The sequence below is a fragment of the Pipistrellus hanaki genome, assembly GCF_964339955.1.
Source record: "Pipistrellus hanaki genome assembly, chromosome: 16".
Lineage (NCBI taxonomy): Eukaryota > Metazoa > Chordata > Mammalia > Chiroptera > Vespertilionidae > Pipistrellus > Pipistrellus hanaki.
Genome location: NC_140518.1, coordinates 46,156,185 through 46,174,719, shown reverse-complemented (window position 1 = coordinate 46,174,719; position 18,535 = coordinate 46,156,185). Strand labels below are relative to the sequence as shown.

Here is an 18,535-nt window from a genome sequence, read left to right as displayed (position 1 = left end):
GGAAGGCTTTGATGTAGATTGTCAGGAGAAAGGAAAGGCAGGGCTGACCCTGGCTGGCGGCTCAGTCTGTTAGAATGAGGGTGTGTGTGGGTTTGATCTTGGTCAGGGCATATATAAGAATCAACCAATGAAAGCAGAAGCAAGTGGAACAACAAAACGATGTTCTTTCTCTCTCTCACTCTACCCCCCCCCCCACTCCCATAATCAGTAAATAAAAAGTTAAAAAAAGAAAGAAAAGAAAGGCAGAGTTGGGCTGACAGCTCTGCCTGCGCTGCTCACAGCACTGTTGTCTGAGACTGTTTGCCAAAGGCTTTTATGTGGCTTTGGTATTTTTTTTTAATGAGCATGGGACTTTTTTAAGTAACGCTCTTTTTAAAAATATATATTTTATTGATTTTTTACAGAGAGGAATAGAGTTAGAAACATCGATGAGAGAGAAACATTGACCACCTCCTACTGGGGATGTGCCTGCAACCAAGATACATGCCCTTGACCAGAATCGAACCTGGGACCCTTTAGTCCACAGGCTGATGCTCTATCCACCGAGCCAAACCGGCTAGGGCTTAAATAATGCTCTTTGAATATGCACTGCATCCACATAGTTCCAAAATGAGAAGATATTAAAGTGTAGTTTGCAAAATCTTACCCCTGTTCTCATCTCTTCCATCCTCCCTTCTCCCTAATACTCCTTTTTTTAGTAGTTTGACTGGATTTCCAGTGTTTCTTTGTGCAAATTAAACACACAAATTTACATTCTTATTTCTTCCATTTTGTAAACTTAAAGACAGCACACTGTACATGTACATACTGTTCAACACCTTGCTTTTTTGCTTACTAATGTAGTCTAGATTTTCCATGTCAGTATGTGGAGAGTCACTGACACTCTCTTCAGCTATTAGTATTGTGAAGCTGTTCCTCATTTGGAGGAACAAAAGTTGTTCGTTTTTGTTTTATTTTATTTTTTTAAATGTTATTGTTTAAGGTATTACAAATAGTAGTACATATGTCTCTCCCCACACACACTGGCCTCCCCTTCCCGCCTCCCCCCCCCCCCCCACTTGCTTTTGTTTTAAATCCTATCGCCTCTACAGAGGCATTGGGCATGTTTCCTAGCATACCTGCGAGGAGTCACCTTACCCCGGCACTGCCCCCACAGCTGCAGGTGGACCTGTAGGTGGCTTCCCCCAGGGGCGTTGCTGGGTCCGAGGGGAAACACATTGGTAATTTTGATAGATTTTGCCAAATTGCACTCCACAGGGCGAGTCCATTTTGCACTTCCACCAGCAGGTGTGAGTGCCGTTTTCCCACAGCCTCACCACAGAAGGTGTGGTCAGCCTGACAGGTGTAAAGAGTATCTCAGAATAGTTTTATTTATTTATTTTTGTTAATTCTCACCCGGGGACATTTTTTCCATTGATATTTTAGAGAGAATGAGAGGGAGCAAGGAAGGGAGGAAGAAAGGGAGGGAAGGAGGAAAGAAGAGAGAAATGGAAAGAGAGAGAGAAAGAAATATCGGCTGCACGTGCCCCAAGCTGGGCCAGGGATCGAACCTGCAAACCAAGTACATGCCCTTGACTGGGAATTGAACCTGGAGCTCTTTGGTGCTCAGGCCGACACTCTAACCACCAAGCAACACCGGCCATGGCTCAATATAGTTTTAATTTGCATTTTTCTGAAGTGTGAGCTGATCGTGTTGTCCTATGTTTAGGGACCATTAATACTTTTCTATGGATTTTTCTCACTTTTCTCAGGTTGTTGGTTGCTTATTTCTCAATTTTTGTGAGTGATTCATATTTTTGGAAGATTAGTTCATTGTATTATGAGTTGTTGATATTTTTTCAGGCTAGGAATTATTCTCATCTAGTCAGATTCTTTTTATTTTTTAGTCAGGCTCTTTAGATTACTTACCCCCTCACTAGTTTCCTGTGTTTGAAGGTTCAGTTGTGGCCTTGGGACAGAGTCTGGTCCCGGTTGGGACAGAGCAACACCATGGCTTTCTTCCAGGATTTTAAGTTAATTGGCCACAGACATTTTCAACACGAGCGTACGGTTGCCTGGATGTGCTTGAGTTTGTGTTGTTACATGATGCTACGAATCTAGTGTGCGGTTATCATAGCCCTCCATGCATCCAGGAAGATGGAGGTTCCATCTTTTTTTGGTTGTTGTTAACCGCTTTATTAATATATAGTTTATGTACCATGAAGTTAATTTCACTGTTTTGAAATATGCAGTTCAGTAGTTTTTAGTATATTTAGAGTTTTTCACCCATCAGCCTAATTTTATTGTAGAGCATTTCATCACCCCAAAAAGAAATCTTGTGTCCATACAGCAGTCATTCCCTCGCCTCTTCTTCCCCCGCCTCTGGTAGCTATCAGTCTACTGTGTCTCCCTCTGGATTTGCCTAATGCTGGACACTTCACTTAGACAAAATCATATAGTGTGTGGCCTTTTGTGTCTGGCTTCTCTCAGCATACTGGTTTCAAGGTTCATTCATGTTGTAGCATGTATACATTCTCCATTCCTCTGTAAGGCTGAATGATATTCTATTGTATCGACTCATCACGTTGTATTTACCCCCTTTGTCTGTTGATGGACAGAGCTGTTCCCACTTTTTGGCTCTTGTAAATAATGCTGCTAAGAACACAAGTTTGTGTGTACGTGTGTTTTCTTTTCTCTTGGGTGGGTAAGGAGGCTTTCCTCATCACCACATTGGGAAGGAAATGTGGAGAATTGCACATTGGCTTTTAAAACGTTTGACAAAAAGTGACACGCTCGCTTCTATCTCATTTTTAAAAAATATATTTTATTGATTTTTCACAGAGAGGAAGGGAGAGAGACAGAGAGCCAGAAATGTTGATGAGAGAGAAACATCTACCAGCTGCCTCTTGCACACCCCCTACCGAGGACGTGCCCTCAACCAACGTACATGCCCCTGACCGGAATCGACCCTGGGACCTTCCAGTCCACAGACCGATGCTCTACCACTGAGCCAAACCGGTTTCGGCCGCTTCCATCTCATTTTATTGGCCAGTGCCATGACTGACTTCAGAGGGATGAGAAAATGCAGTTTTGTCACAGGCCTAAAAGGAGGTGAACTGGAAATACTTATTTGGTGACTAGAAGTAATTACTGCATAAGCGAGAAATGGATGTTCCTGGGACCCAACAGAGTGATTCTGTATGGACAGGTCACTGTGAAAGGTTCCCTCGTTCGTTAGTGAGGTGGGGATGCCAGGGTAGAAATTATCTGTTTGACCTAACTGTTCGACCTCGAGAGCTGGTTGGTGGAAAGACCTTGAATCTTTCAAGGAACAGCTTAGAAGTGTGTGAGGTGTTAGAGAGGAAAGGGGCAGCTCCATGGGGTAATGCTAGATTGACTTAGCCTGGGCTCCTCTGAGTTTTCACAGGGCTTTGTTCAAGAGGGAGCACAGACCTCACCCAGCTCTGCGACTTGTTCTGTCCTCCTCCTCTCTGTCACCTGCACACACCTCCCTGGGGAACTCAGCACATGGTCACAGGCGCTCAGCCTGGTCGCCGAGTGCAGGAGGCTCAGGGTTCCTGGCGGAGCACAAACGGCTGCCCCTGCCCTGTTCTCACGGCGCTTCTCCCCAGGGTGGCTGACCAGGAGGTGGTGGCACTGACGTGGCTGGTGACTATTCCAAGGCAAATAAACATTTTTCCTCAGCCAGTGGCACAGAATCTCTAAACTGGAGTGTTTTCTGGTCCGGAGACACTGAGCAGATGTGTACACGGCTTGGTCGGCAGTGCTGGAAACACAGCCCTTTGTTATTTTTCTAAACAAAGCAGGACAAGGCAATGTAAACATCGCTTGAACAAAAGCATTTGGCTATTGGAGATAAAACCAAAAGGAAAATAACAACTTCAGGTTTGAGGGGAGGGGGTGGGTTTTTATATTTAGCAGCATTCTCATTTTTTAAGAATTAAAAAATTATATGGTATGAGAACTTCTGTTTGTTTCTGCTTATTAAAGTCGGTGTGAAATACATTCAGAAATACCGTAACTCTCCCCCGCCCCCCCCCCCCCCACACACCTGTCAGCTGGCTCTTGTGTTCTTTTGTCCTTCTTTTGGAGGAAGTGGGGGGAGACAGCAGGGCCTGCTATTCAAAAGCATGAGGGCCAACGTGGACCCTACAGTGGAAGTAAAAGGCTGCACTCCAGTTTACCCAGCTATTTCACGTCTGTTATCCGCGTGCCCCACAGGCCACCGTTCCATTCCCAGAGGAGGGAACTGAGAGTCATCCAGGCGACGACAGAGTGGTGGGGAGAGCAGCCATCTTTACAGCGTCGTTTTAAACTACAGCAGTGTCTTTAGGCCGTGTTTTATATTCCACAGAGCATTATGGAAGCTGGTGAGAGCATGGAGAGGCGCCGAGAGATTAGGTTGGGGAGGGGATGCTTCTCACAGGTGGGGTGGCCGCGGTGCCCTGTGAGTCATTCATTCCTCTGGCAGATGTGTCCCAGGCGCCGGGCCAGGTCCTGGAAGGCAGGCAGCAGTTTAGAGACAGTTAGAGCCTCTGTCCTCCGAGAGCCTGCAGTCCAGAGCGGGGAGGAGGGAGAGGTGGAGAGAGAGCCGGAAGCCCCGGGGCAGCAGGTGGTGGCTCCTCCAGCAGAGGATCCTGGCGGGAAGGGGCTGGCAGGTTCAGTTTTGCCTGAGATTGGGGCAGAGCTGGTGGGCCACCGGGTGTGGCCATCATGCAGCAGTCTGTGAGGCCTCCCTGCAAGGCGCCTGTGCCGCCGGCTCATTGGCATCTTTAGGACAAGGCATGGTTCTCCAGCAACCCCTGCTGGGCACCTCGCCAGAGCCTCTGCTCTTCCTGTCCCTGTGATTGTCAGCGCTCCCACACCTCTCCACTCGCTCTTCCCCTGCTCGAATGCTTCTGTGTCTGTACCGCATGCCTGCTCCCGCCTGGCCTGCCCAGCACTTCCTGGACTTTGTTGATGGACACTGCGCCCATTCTCCTCTGCTGCCCACGGTCCTCCTGCTTTCTCCTGGAGGGACATGCTGGGCCCAGCACCCCTCTCCACCCTAACTGCCAGTGGCACTAGGCCAGGGGTCTTCAAACTACGGCCCGCGGGCCACATGCAGCCCCCAGGGGAGTCTGATCCTGCCCGCCAGGTTTTTTGGGCAGTGAGTGCAGCCAAGGTGTTACAGTAGGAATTAGTAGTTCATATAGTCCGGCCCTCCAGCTCTCTGAGGGACCGTGATCTGGCCCCCACTTTAAAAAGTTTGAGGACCCCTGCACTAGGCCGTCTCCATTCTCCATGCCTGTCTCCACTCATGTCTGTCTGAAAAAATACTGCTTATTCTGCCTCTTTCTCCTGAGATCTGCACACCCTCCCCACCTTTACTTTCTGTGAAGGAGCCTGTGTCCTGGCTGCTCCCACCCCGTCTTGCCCCATCTCGCATTGACATTTGGTGGTCAGGGGTGATTCTCGCTTTGTGTGTTTGTCTGTCTCCTGCCTTTCCCATCTCCTGCTGCACTTGGATTCAGCGCCTTGTCTCTTCTCATGACCTCAGTGAGGGCTTCCAGGTGGGCTCCCTGTCCTCCTCATCCTCCCTTTCCCACAGTCCTCGCCCTGCTGCTGCTCTGACAGCCTCCACCCTCTGCTCCTAAACTGAACAGAAACCAGCTTCAGAGGCCTCGCTTTCGCAGTAGTTCCTAAATAACGTTAAGTCCTACACTGCTGAATGTCACTCATTTTAATAGTTCTTTATCTTAAAAATGCCATAGTACTTTCAGTTCCTCAGAAAGCTAAACAGACTTATCCTATGACCTAACAATCCCACTGCTCAGTATCTACCCAGAAGAGCTGAAAGAATATGCCCACACAAAATCCCATATGTAAATGTCTGCAGCAGCGTTATTCATAATGGCTGAAAATGGAAACCACCAGATGTTCTCTACCTGATAGATGGATAAATAAAATGTGGTGTATCCATACAGTAGAAAGGGAATAGAGATGTGAAAAGGAATGAAGTATTGATATAGTATAACAACATGGATGGCCCTTTAAAATATGCTAAGCGAAATAGCGAGACACGAGACTATTGTATGATTTCATATATGTAAAATGTTCAGAGTAGGCAGAAAGATTCGTGGTTATCAGGAGCAGAGGGAAAGGGGCACAGGCAGTGACTGCTAGCAGACGCAGGGTTTTTTTTTTAGGGAGATGAAAATGGACAGTGCCTAGAACATAGGAAGTCCCTATAAGCGCTAGTTGTTATCATTTGGAGGCTATGGCACAAATCTTGCCAAATCCAAATTTCTTAGTGTGTGAGGGCGGCCCTTAACGTGCAGCCCAGCCAGACTCCTGTCCTGGCACTCCCATACACCTCGCTGACGGTGCTCTGCCGAGTGGTCTCCTCCCGGTACTGTACAGCCTCTCGTTCTTCAGTGGCGCTGCCTTGGAGGCACCTGACGCCCCGATATTCTCGAGAGCTGCCCGGAGCACCAGTGGGATCGACTTTCGATGTCCTGTGTGAGGTTGTTGTCCCCCAGGCCAGCCTTTCTGAAAGCCCCATCTTGTGTTTTCCTAAATCCCTGAGCCTGTTGGCATTGTTCTTTACTCACATTTAACAGCAACTAAACCATTGACATGTCTTTGCACTATAATGATAAAGTGGTGTTATAAAGCAGGACAGCAAAAACATTTTAAAATGCAGGGCAGGGCCTGGACAGTGTGGCTCAGTGGTTGAGTGTGGACCCCTGAACCAGGAGGTCACGGTTCTATTCCCGGTCAGGGCACATGCCCAGATTGCAGGCTGGATCCCAGTAAGGGGGCCTGCAGGAAGCAGCTGATCAATGATTTTCTCTCATTGTTGATGTTTTTCTCTCTTTCTCCCTTTCCCTTCCTGTCTGAAATTGATAAGAAAAAATATTTTTTAAAAAATGCAGGGCAGAGAGCATATATGTACTCCAAAAATGAGCAATTTTAGGAATGCACTCTAGAAAAACATGGTGCACGTGTTCCAAGACACACATGTACACACACCAGCACTACTTGTGATAGCATTCATCTGGAAATGGTCCAGACGTCCATCAGTGGGAGGATGAGGGGAAAGTTGTTAAATGTGAACATAGTAGGCAGCTGTTACACAGAAGTGACATAGGATGAGCCACAGCTGGCTGTACCTAGTAACATGGCCGAGACTCAGACACATGATATGGAACGACAGTGCAGTTGTAGAAAACCGTATATTGTTTAGTTTTACAATATTTTTTTTCTTTATTGATTAAGATATTACATATGTGTCCTTATACCCTCATTGCCCTCCCACCATCCCCCACATGTTTTCCAACCCCCCCCCCCGTGTCTGTGTCCATTGGTTAGGCTTATATGCACGTATGCAAGCCCCCTTACCCCCACCCTCCCCGGCCTTCACTTTCATAAAATTACTATTTTTAAAGCAAGGGACCAAAGAACCCTGAACTTGAGCCGTTTTCCTGGGGCGGATTCGGGGAGAGGACCTCTTGTATGTACTGTGGTCATGCTCTAGGTCTTGAGAGGGCCATGGGGTCACAGGTGCTCATTCTGTTTGTGCCTCTCATGTAGTTTGCACTTACTCTTTTGTATGTGCCCAGCGGAACATAACAGAGGGCAGAGACCGAGAAGCAGCAAGAAGACATTGGGCTGGGCATGCCTTTTCTGGGGCAGATTCTGACGTTTGAGAGTAAGAAGGAACATTTCCTGCTTATGTAGCCAGTCAGCGTTGCAGAGTAAATAAAACACGGGCATGCCTCCAGCAGAGGAGGAGGAGGGAAGTAATATTTTTATTCTGTACCAAAAAAGGAAGTTTACCTTTCAGCATGGAGACTCGTTTTTTCTGAGTGGTATTTCAGATGACAGCTATTTCCAAAGGAATGCAGGTTTCTTAGGTTCAAGTTGATGTGACTGATTTAGTAGAAGTGTGTGTTACAGCCAGAGAGACACCATTTCTTAAGGATGTGAGTTCTGAAGAACACATTTTAAAAATAGTTTGGGGTGTCTGTGGTGTTTCAGACTCCACCAGGCTGGTCTCATTGTATTTCCAGCCTGAGGATCGCACCCACTGAAGCTCTCTCTGAAGAGCATTATAGGCTCTTTCCTTTTGTCAGCCCCCCAGGCAGGCCAGGCTCTGGTCCCCGTACAGCACTAACCTCTCCAGGCCTCGGCGCCTGCACACAGGCGAGTCCTGGGCCCCGAGAGCTCCCTCATCGTGCCCCTGCCCACTTGATTCTGGGAACTGGCGGGCAGCGCTCGCCTGTGCAGCTGAGCCAGGCGGGCTTAGGACGACATTGCTTCTCTGCCACCTCCTGGCCTCTTACATGTCTAGGCAAGAAGGCCCTTCCTAAAGGCCTGCAGACTCAGCAAGGAAAGTTCACTGTTCTTAAGACTTTGAGTGCTGCTGGGTTTTTCTAAAGCCAGACAGAATAAGAAATAGGGATTAAGAGGATGGGACCAGAAGCCAGAGTCTGGGACCAAATCCTAGTTCTACCACTTGCTGGCAATGTACCTCCTCTGTAAAATAAAGATAAGAATAATAACTCCCTGTAGGATTGTTATGAACATTTAGTGAGTAGACTTGTGTGAAGTTCTTATGGTGTGCCTGGCACATCACCAGAGCTCAAGTAGTGCTGTCTAGCTTCTGGTTAGAGAGCCTCTTATGTTTTATACTAGAGGCCCGGTACACTGGAGGGGGTCCCTCAGCCTGGCCTGCCCCCTCTCACAGTCCAGGAGCCAGCCCTCAGGGGTGGGAGGAGACCCCATCACACCTCTGCAGGTGCCACTGCCAGCAGTGCAAGCCTCGGCCGGCCCTGGTTACCTGAGCCTTGGGCGGCCCTGGGTGGCTGGGCAGCCACCATCCAAGGCTTGCCTGGTGCCGCCATCTTGTGGCTGTGGGTGATGCCATCTTTGAGGGTGTGGCAGTCAATTAGCATATTCCCTCATTGGCTGTGGGCGCCGCCATATTTGTGAGGATCTGATGGTCAATAGCATATTCCCTCTTTATTAGATAGGATTACCTTCTAAGTCAGTCTTGTTACGTCACTAGTATCTGAGAACGTTCTTGGGAATTTCGGCTGTGAGGGAGAAGAGTGGACATGGTGACCATGTTTAACAGGTTGTATGTAGGTGCAAACTGGGAGGTGATTTCAGTCCAGCAGGCTCAGCAAAGCTCATGGCTTGCCTCAGGTCACCCAGCTGGAAAGTCAGGATGTAGACCTATGTGGTCAGAATAAGAAATATCCATGTGAGCCTTGTGTGCTGCCCAAGCGTGGCTGGTTTTGCTCCTGCGCCAGGCTGTTAGGGCTGTCCCGTGGTTTCTGCTCCATGGCACGTGTGCTGCCCGTGGGGCCGGGCTTTGGTGGCTCTTTGCTCCTGTGGGAGCATTTGTTAAGCAGCAGTATGGACAGTCAGACAGTGTGTACTGGGCAGGCGGTCGGTAAGTGGGTAGAGCAGCTGTTTAACTCAGTGGCTAGAGACCAAAGGGAAGCAGGAGCTGGGAGGAGAGCCCGCAGGCTGTTAACATGGTTGTTCTCTGAGAGGACAGGGTTAAGGAGAATTATTTTTTTGTCTTACTTTTTTGCCTCTGTGTCCATTCACTCAGCACATGTTTATTGAGTACTCGGTGTGCACCAGGCTCTGGCGATTTGATGGAGTGGTGGTGGTTGCCAGGACGTGCTATGTGAACTGAGACCTGCATGACAAAAAAGAGCCCGTTGGGGAGGTGACGCTGCCTGGGGAGCAGGCGCTCAGAGTGAGGCAGGGACAGTTGGTGTGCGGTCCCTCTGAGGTGGCAGGGAGGAGAAGGGGAGGGCAGCACGTTGGTGGCACATGAGCAGTTCACCTTCAGGCCTCTCCTTCCCGGGCACCCCGGCGCCCACAGGGCGGGTGACGTGGCTTATCCGTTGGCCTTTTGCTGCGGGGAGCCTGGCCTCTAGACCTGGGCTTGGCTCACACCCTGTGCTGCTCAGTGTGGGGGTGGGGACCAGGCCTCCCTGCGAGGACTACAGACAGCAGACATCACTATCTGAGTCCGTGGCAGTAACGCCCTCAGCTGCCCTGTTCCTCCACCACCGCCATCGGGAGGGCTATGCTTGGGCTTCACACTGTACACAGCGGAAGCACCTACAAGGTTCCTTTGGGCAGTGCCTTGCGCTCCTTTTGAGAAAAATGTTAGGTCATGGTGTGCCTGAAACCAAGTTCATGGGGTCCTGGCAGAGGGGATCGCGGCTCCCACCTCCCCTCAGCGCTCTCTGGCTCTTCGGGAGAGGCTGCCAGCCACCCTCAGCGCCCCGGAGGGACCAGCCACGTCTGGGTCACACAGAAATCATGGGCGGTCCAAATGTCCCCATGCAGCTCTGCAGTTTTTCAAATGCCTCGTGCTGGAAAGTTGTCCTGATCACAGTTCCATGCAGGGCCTGCCCCATGGGCGGGGTGTGTGAAGCCATCAGGGGCCCATTCCTTGGTTCCCAGTCCTGGGTGGCATTGCCATCTGTCATTAGTGGGCATTTCTAGTAGCTGAGCCTCAGGGTTAGAAATGGAGACGCCGGCCCAGGGTCACTCACAAGCTGCGGATCTTGGAGGAGGAAGGGTTCGGAGGGGTGCTCTTCATACTTCCCCAGCCTGAAGGAAGCTGCCCTTCGGCTCCCGTGGAGCCAGCCCCCGGGGCCGAGAGAATCAGCCACTAGGCTTGGAGTTCTCCTGTGGCGGGGCTGGTGCAAGGCTTGGGCCTTCCATGGCCCCTTGGAGATGGCAGAGAATTGAGCCATTTGTCAGAAAGGGGGTCTTGGGAATTAGGGATTTGGGGAGACCATCTGGTTTACCTCAGGATTTTAGGAGTAAAGAGCCTGGTCGCTGGCTGCCTGCTGTCTGGTCCAGCGGCCACATTGCTGGACTTGGACCCCTGGTCCTGTGTCCTGGTTCTGTGCACTCTACCACAACGCATTGTTTGCTTTTGAGCAGGGTTTGTTAAGAATGCGGTCCATGGCCAAAACCGGTTTGGCTCAGTGGTAGAGCGTCGGTCTTTGGACTGAGGGGTCCCAGGTTCGATTCCAGTCAAGGGCATGTATGTTGGTTGCGGGCACATCCGGGGGGTGTGCAGGAAGCGGCTGGTCGATGTTTCTCTCTCATCGACGTTTCTGGCTCTTGATCTCTCCCTTCCTCTCTGTAAAAAATCAATGAAATATATTTAAAAAAAAGAAAAGAAAAAAAGAATGTGGTCCATGGTTTGTCATTTGCAAAGCAACTTTGAGGAGAGGCAGAGAGGTGGGGTCATGAAAGAATTCTTTCCTTTATGACATGACATGGTTACGCACCACAGTCATCAGGGTGTTGGATCCTTGACCCAGCGAGGGAGGCATAGCCCATCGCACTCCCATTTCTGGGCTGGGGGCCTGAGGCTAAGTAACCACATTACATGGCAAGAGTGGAGCTGCAATGGCAGAACTAGGTCTTCTGGCCCTGGTGCTTGCTTTATGGAACCTTTAAAAATAACTTCACTTCAACACCCGTGTAGGCTGCTCTTCCGGAAACTAAGTGGCCGGATACGTTGGTAAAGAAAATTGGAATTCCTTATGTGTGTTTTCAGTCATGGATTTCCGCTTTTAGACAAGTTAAGAACAGGTACAGTTATAGCAGATGTCTGAAATCTGTTTTGAACTGCCCTGTGCTTGCTCCTGTGACTGCTGGGTCCTGGGAGGAGCTGCCCGGTGGCTCTTGGTGGGAAGCTCTGCCTTGTGTGAAGGGTGGCATTGTCAGCACGGGGGCAGGGTGCTTCCCACCTGGTCAGCCCCTCACAGTCCGGCCTCCGCATCTCCACTGACCACAGGCCAATTTTGACATGCCTCGGGGCTCTTCTGCCCCTGGAAGGGAGAGGAGAGTGATGGGCATTTACCTACTTTATTGTCTATAAGTCAAGTCTAAAATCCTGGGTTTTCTTTGACATTTTTAAAGCATGTACATGCAGTTTTTTAAAGCCCACTTTTTGGATAGTGATATACAGTTTGATTCTTTACCCAACAAGAAGTCATTGAAATTTGGATGCCCCATTCAGTTAGTGAAGAGGACATTTCTTTCTCTTTTTTTTGGCAGAATCTTACTGTTTTTCTGGTGTGTGTAAAGGATTTTCCCCCCTTCATTCTCTCGCCTGCATGAGTAGTTATAAGCTCTGTTATTGCTAGCTTGGCTGATGCAGAGTCATAATAGTCCTTTCTCTGGAGGCTGAAATGACCACTGTGGGGAAGAATGTGGCAACTGTCCATATTGTCCTGACTAGACTGTTGTCTTTTGGAGAGTCAGCTCAGGCTGGTCATGTGAGCTGAGGTCTCAGCCGCCCCTTGACTGAGCTTCCTTGTGATGGCCGTGGTACCCTTTTCTCCTGTGGGAAGATGGAGACGTGTCCTCACTCAGGGGCTGCATGCACAGGAAAATGAAAGCCAGCTAATCGAGGTTTGCAGAGTATTCTCAAACCTCATGTCGAAGTGTGTCCTATAGTGAGTGTGGTCCACACCTTGGTATGCCTACAAATCATGCGAGCTTGGTAAGAGTATTATGTTCCCTACATGCTATCCCCAGTTACTGTGAGTCTGGGGTTTTGAATAGTATCCCCAGGAGATTCTGTATGTGTGGTCAGTGGACCCAGTGCTGTAGGAAGCAGGAAGGGGGCCGTGTCCCCTCCCCACAGCTCTCCCTGTCACCTGCCTTGAGGAAAATGAAGTGTATGCGAAGTTATAAGAGGCTGCCAGAGAGTGAGTTTGAACTGCTATCTGGGCTGAAGTTTCAGTTCAATACATTCAGCAATATTTATTGATTATGATTGGGTTGTTACAGTCAGTATTGATTGACTTGTGACTTAGGTTTAGGAGGCAGGGAGAGATGATTATTGCTATTCCCTCATCACTGGTCTCGATCCTTGGTCCCTGAAAAGCTACTGTCAAAATGTCCTGTCGGGTAGGACGCACATCTTCGCAGCACACGACCTGGTGCCACAGAAGCTCGGCAACAGAGAGTCACGTGGGCTCTGCTCAGGGCCCATCTGTGCTGCTCTGAGCCAGAAAAGCCTCCTTTTTCTCCTGTTATGGGCACTCTGGGTTTACCAGGAATTTCCCAGCCAGCTCTGGAAGCATATTTTTTTAATGGAATTCTTCTTGTCTCAAGGCTAGGGGCCTCACTTTAGCCATGGAATTTTTTGTTTGTTTGTTTAGTTTTCTTCGGCTTGCTGATTTTTAGTCTATTTTCAGGCTCCACTGTCTTTTGAATTCTTGTATTTTAAAATATCCCAGAATTTTTCTTCCCCAGCTTGACCCTGCAGATGTTCCTTGATGGGGATTCAGCTGTTCCTTGATGGCATCATCATAAGCCACTCTCTCTCTTTTTTTTTTTCTTTTTCATATTTTTATTTATTTATTTAATCAATCTTTATTGTTCATATTATTACAAAGGTTCCTCATTTCTTCCCCCCTCCACCAGGTTCCCACCCCACCCTCTGCCCTTTCCCCACCTCCCATTGTCCTCATCCATAGGTGCACAGTTTATGTTCAGTCTCTTCCCGCATCCACCACTCCCCTCCTGTATCTCTGATTCTATTATAATCAACAGTTAATATTGTTCATCAGGTTTTTTAATTTCCTTGGTGTTTTTTTTTTTAATTAATAAACTTTTATATTTTTAAGAATAAATTTTAAAATCTAATAATTTTAAACCTTGTTTTTCTGCCCTGGGAACTGAAGAAGCAAACTTGTTTACATGTAAACTTGCCCTTAGGCTATCAAAAGGGGTAGCCATTCAAATGTAAATGGAACATTGTTTAAAGATAGCTGCTGGCTGGAATTGGATTACCTGTTCTGGGTGGGAAGGGCTTGTCCTCCCCTTTCTCCATTGAAATTAAGATGTTAGCTTTAAAAACTCTTTTTGGCAAGAGTCCTTAAACTTTCAGAACTTTAAATTTTTCAGGTAGTAAATCAATTACTTAGTATTTTCTCAAATCAATAATACCTCCACATGCCCAAGGATACACTTCACACAAAAGACACTTCCAAATAGATCAGAGGTTCCCAAACTTGTTTGTGCCATAGACCCCTTGCCATGTTTTTCGGTTTTGGGTAGACCCCCTACTTACCTGATATTGATTTTTTTGTAAATTTCTAACTGTAGTGACGTTTAGTGTTAAAATTTAATAAAAAATAATGTACCTACTTTTCTCCGGCATTCTCAAACAAAATAACACTGATTCACTATAATTTGTATGATAAACTACCAGTTTATATTTTTTTAAATATTTTCTCAGCACTTTCCTATTCAAGATTCAGGAAACGAATGAACGTATTTTTCTCACATTCATATTTATAGAGTGACGAATTGAACAAGTCGGTGCAAGTTCGCGAAGCTTTGAGACAAAAATTGGCAAGAATGTTTACTGCGCGTATGCTTGTAACAAGATGATACTGGTATATCATTATGTGCAGGTTTTTATCCTACAACTTACACAATTTTATAAACATATATAATAAATTTTTTACTTCATAGGTACTTTTATAAATAATTTATATGTTTTTATATTATAAGATAATATGATGTAAGTAAATAGGTACTATCAGTGTTGAGATCCACTATCGTGGACCCCCATTTTCATTTCATGGACCCCCAAATTTTTTTCCCGCTGACGTAGACCCCTTGCAGGTTGTCATAGACCCCTGGGGGTCGATATAGACCACTTTGGGAATCACTGAAATAGATCAACCAACCACATCCAGACCCCACACAAGGCACTCACAGATCAACACCCCAGCGCTATAATAACTCAACACCTCCAGATCTAAGCCTTCATCACTTGATTCAGCAGACCCTCAAGTTCCCCCAAAAGTTTCCAGCCATGTCTGAGAAGCTGCCCTGGGGCATGGGCAGGCAAGCAGCGAGCTGTTCTGGGCCCGGCTGCTTTGGGCCTGGCCTCTGTTGCTCTGGTCTGCTCCACAATCAGCTGCTCCGGGTCTGGCCGCTCTGCTGCTCCGGGCCTGGATGCTGCTGCCCCGGGCCTGGCTGTTCCGGGCCTGGCTGCTGCTGTTCTGGTTCTGGCTGCTGCTGCTCCGGGCTCGGCTGCCAATGCCCTGGGCCTGGCCACTGCTGCTCCAACATTCTGTCTTTTTTTTTTTTTTTTTTTTTTTAAACACATTTATGTTGCAATGTTGGCTGCTGAGTTGAGTTCTGTCTTAATCTTCGATTTTTCAGGATCTTCTTTTTATTCTTTCTTAAGTAATTTTACTATCTTTTGCTATAACTTGATTTCTTCACACTGAAAACTTCTTCGGTTTCTTCCTCCTCGTCCTGGAAGCTCAGCAGGTTGGCCTGCAGCGCCCCTTTGTTTTCCGCGGCCTTCTGCGCGGCTTCAGCCTGTTGCCGGGGTCGGCGCCGCCCGGGAAGCAGGCCCCGGCCTCGGCTCCGTGGCCCACGATCAGCGGTCGAGGGGCCAGCGGCGCCTCGCCCGCAGGGGCCCTGTCACCTGGCTCCTTGCTGGCGCCCAGCTTGCTGGTGCCAGGCAGCAGCTCCCGCTTCTCATCTCATTCTTCCCAGACTGGAGTTTTTGTCTCCTTCCTGCTAGGGCAGTCTAGCATCAGAGTCTGCGCGCAATGTGCGCGACTCCGGGGGCTCTGCTTTTCGTCGCTCCCCTGGGGTTTCTCCTCACAGCTCCGTCTCCCTCTGTTTGAGCCTGGGTCCCCAGGGTCTGGCCTAGAACTGGGGTTCAGCACTGTTGGTTCTGGGGTTCAGCCCAGTTCAGGGCTTTTATTTCCTTCCTGCTAGGGAACGCCAGCCAGGAACTCAGCCTCCTCCTCCTCTCTGGCTCCGTCCTCTTCGTGTGCGCGCAGCATGTCTCTGTACCTTAGGTTTTTACAGCTCCTCTGATTTTCTTTCTGGTTTTCTCTTTCCTTCTTGTTGTAGAATTTTCAGTCAGTCGACTTCCTGTAGCTCTGGGCAGTGTTCATTTTATATTTTAGTTGTATTTTATTGAAATTGTTGTGTGCGGCTGTGGTTAGGTGTTTACCTGTGCAGCCATCTTGGATCCTCCATAAGCCACTCTCAAAAAGAGCCATGATCCCAGGCTGAGCCTGGGGTGCCTGGGCCACGGGTAGGTGTGTCAGGAGAGCCTGGCTGCTCCCCTCACTTGTGCAGAGGCCGCTGGAGGCTCTGGGAGGCAGTCAGTGCTCCCGTTGTGTTTGTTGTTTGGCTGCTGCCCGCTTCCCTCCTCCCTGGGTGCTTTGCACAGAGCTCACGGTTGCAGGTGATAGAAAGATGCGTTACTACTGGTTACAGGTGGGCTTGTGCAGCTGAGAAGTCCAGGGAGAGGTTCACAAGGATGGTCTGTCTTGCTCCTTCTGGCTGCTTGCTTGCTTCTGTGTCTGCTTCAGACTTAGGTAAAGCCTGGCCCTGTAGTGGCTTCCAGCAGCCCAGCAACCCTGCGGGCTTCCTAGTAGTTTCAGAGCCCATCCAGAGAGGTAGGTCTGAAGGAGGTCCCGTCTGGATTGTCAGTCGGCCCTTGTTCTAGCCACTAAGGCTGGGGGCTCGTGATGCTCCAACTGATAGGGTCTGAGCGGGCCTGCTCCTGGTCATTTCCCCTCTGGAAGACCAAGGCTCTTTGTTTTTTGTTTTGTTTGTTTGTTTGTTTTTTAATATATTTTATTGATTTTTTACAGAGAGGAAGGGAGAGAGATAGAGAGCTAGAAACGTCGATGAAAGAGAAACATCATCGACCAGCTGCCTCCTGCACACCTCCCACTGGGGATGCGCCCGCAACCAATGTACATGCCCTTGACCGGAATCGAACCTGAGACCTTTCAGTCCTCTACCAGTGAGCCAAATCGGTTTCGGTGACCAAGGCTCTTTGAAGACAAGGCAAACGGATGCTGCACAGGCAGAAAGAACAGATTCCATTTCGAGTAAAGATTCTTTGGCTTAAAGAACCTTTCCGAGTCCTGGGGACTAACTGCAGAAGAGTGAGTGTCTATTCAGAACAGTCTGTGGCTTTGAGATGGAGTCTCCAGAGCTCTCAAGGCCTTTGGAAGACCCAGACCAGCTTCCCGCACCACCGAGAGATTCCTTCTTCGCCTTTGGCTAGATTGATCAAGCCATCGTGGTTACCAGTACTTATCTCATTTGTGTCAGTCATTTTGCTGCCTTCACTCAAAAAAATCTAAAGCTGTAACAATTGTGTAAACTCACTTGCTTCATTCACCACCTGTGGTAAAATCCTTCTAAGTAATCCTATATAATAAAGCGTAATATGCAAATTGTCCCCTTGACTAGGAGTTCCACCAAGGGGAGGGACTGGCCAGCCAACTGCCCATGGTCCCTCCACCCGGTTGGCCCCGCCCCGGCCGGCAACGGCAGCTGCTGTGGTGGCAGGCAGCCAGGGGAAGGGAGGCCCTGACCAGCAGCTGGCAGCCGGCAGCCACTAGGGACCCTACCTGTGCACGAATTTTGTGCACCGGGCCTCTAGTACCTGATAATAGCGTTAATGTAAAAACATTCAAACCTGTGAAGAGTTTTTATGAGTTTATTTGAGCCTAACTGTTGACAGTTGTCAAGAAACAGAATCTCAATGGATTGGAAGAGTGCTCCGGAGAATGGCAGGTTTTCACCTTGTTTTATGCATTGCAATCAGAAGAGGAGTTGTAAGTGGGTCACCTGAAATCCACTGGTGACAGGTTAGGGAAGCGGGAGAAAGCAAAGCCGAGAGGGGATAAAAAGTAAAACGATAGGCACATGCTTCCTTTACTTAGGGGTACAGGCTAGTTAACAGCCAACAATTAGCACAATAACAATGACAATGAAGGGATTTATCGTCTCTCTTCTGGCACCCAGGTACATTTGGTTGTACCCCAACGGAGGGGGGCGGGAGGGAGTTACAAGTTACTCTGACATTTCATAGGTATGTCATCTTAGATGCAAAAAGACAATAGGCTCAGGTAAGGTAAAAATTGACCTTGTCAGGGAAAATACAAGCCTAGGACATGACTACCCACCATAACTGCTTTTAGTTGAAGTTTTAATTCCAGACATCCTTGTGGTTACTTTAGGTCTTTAAGTTTGCAAGACTGCCACGCAGGCCTTCCCCGAGGCTGTCAGGTTAGCATGTGGCCCCTTTCCCCTACAATGGAAATATTTCTAAAGGCATTTCTAGTTCCTGATGTCCTAGTGGCATTTGTCCCTTCAATTGTCAGCATATGGTTTATGAAAATGAGTCCTGCCACTTTTTTTCTTCTAGTCTATATCTTACAAAGTTTATTTTCCTTCTTGTTTTAACAGTGTCCCCACTACCCTCCCATATCTGTCTTGGAGGTCCTCATAAATGGCTGCATGTTTGTGAACTTACCATATTGTCGCACGCTTGAGTGAAGAGCCCAGGAAGGTAACAAGTTACCCTCATTTTAGTTGCTTTTGCATATACATTAGTTCAGGCTCAGCAAGTTGGAGAAAAGAAACCTGGCAAATTGAGAAGGCAATTTGAACCAGGAGGTCAGGGTTCGATTCCTAGTCATTGGAA

The 18,535-nt window shown here is 48.4% G+C and overlaps 1 protein-coding gene across 5 annotated transcripts in view; it reads left to right on the top strand.

The window, feature by feature from the left end:
- Positions 1-18,535, top strand: part of EPN2 (epsin 2) — a 78,314-nt gene that overhangs the window by 22,511 nt on the left and 37,268 nt on the right. The gene's annotated exons all lie outside the window — the stretch shown is intronic.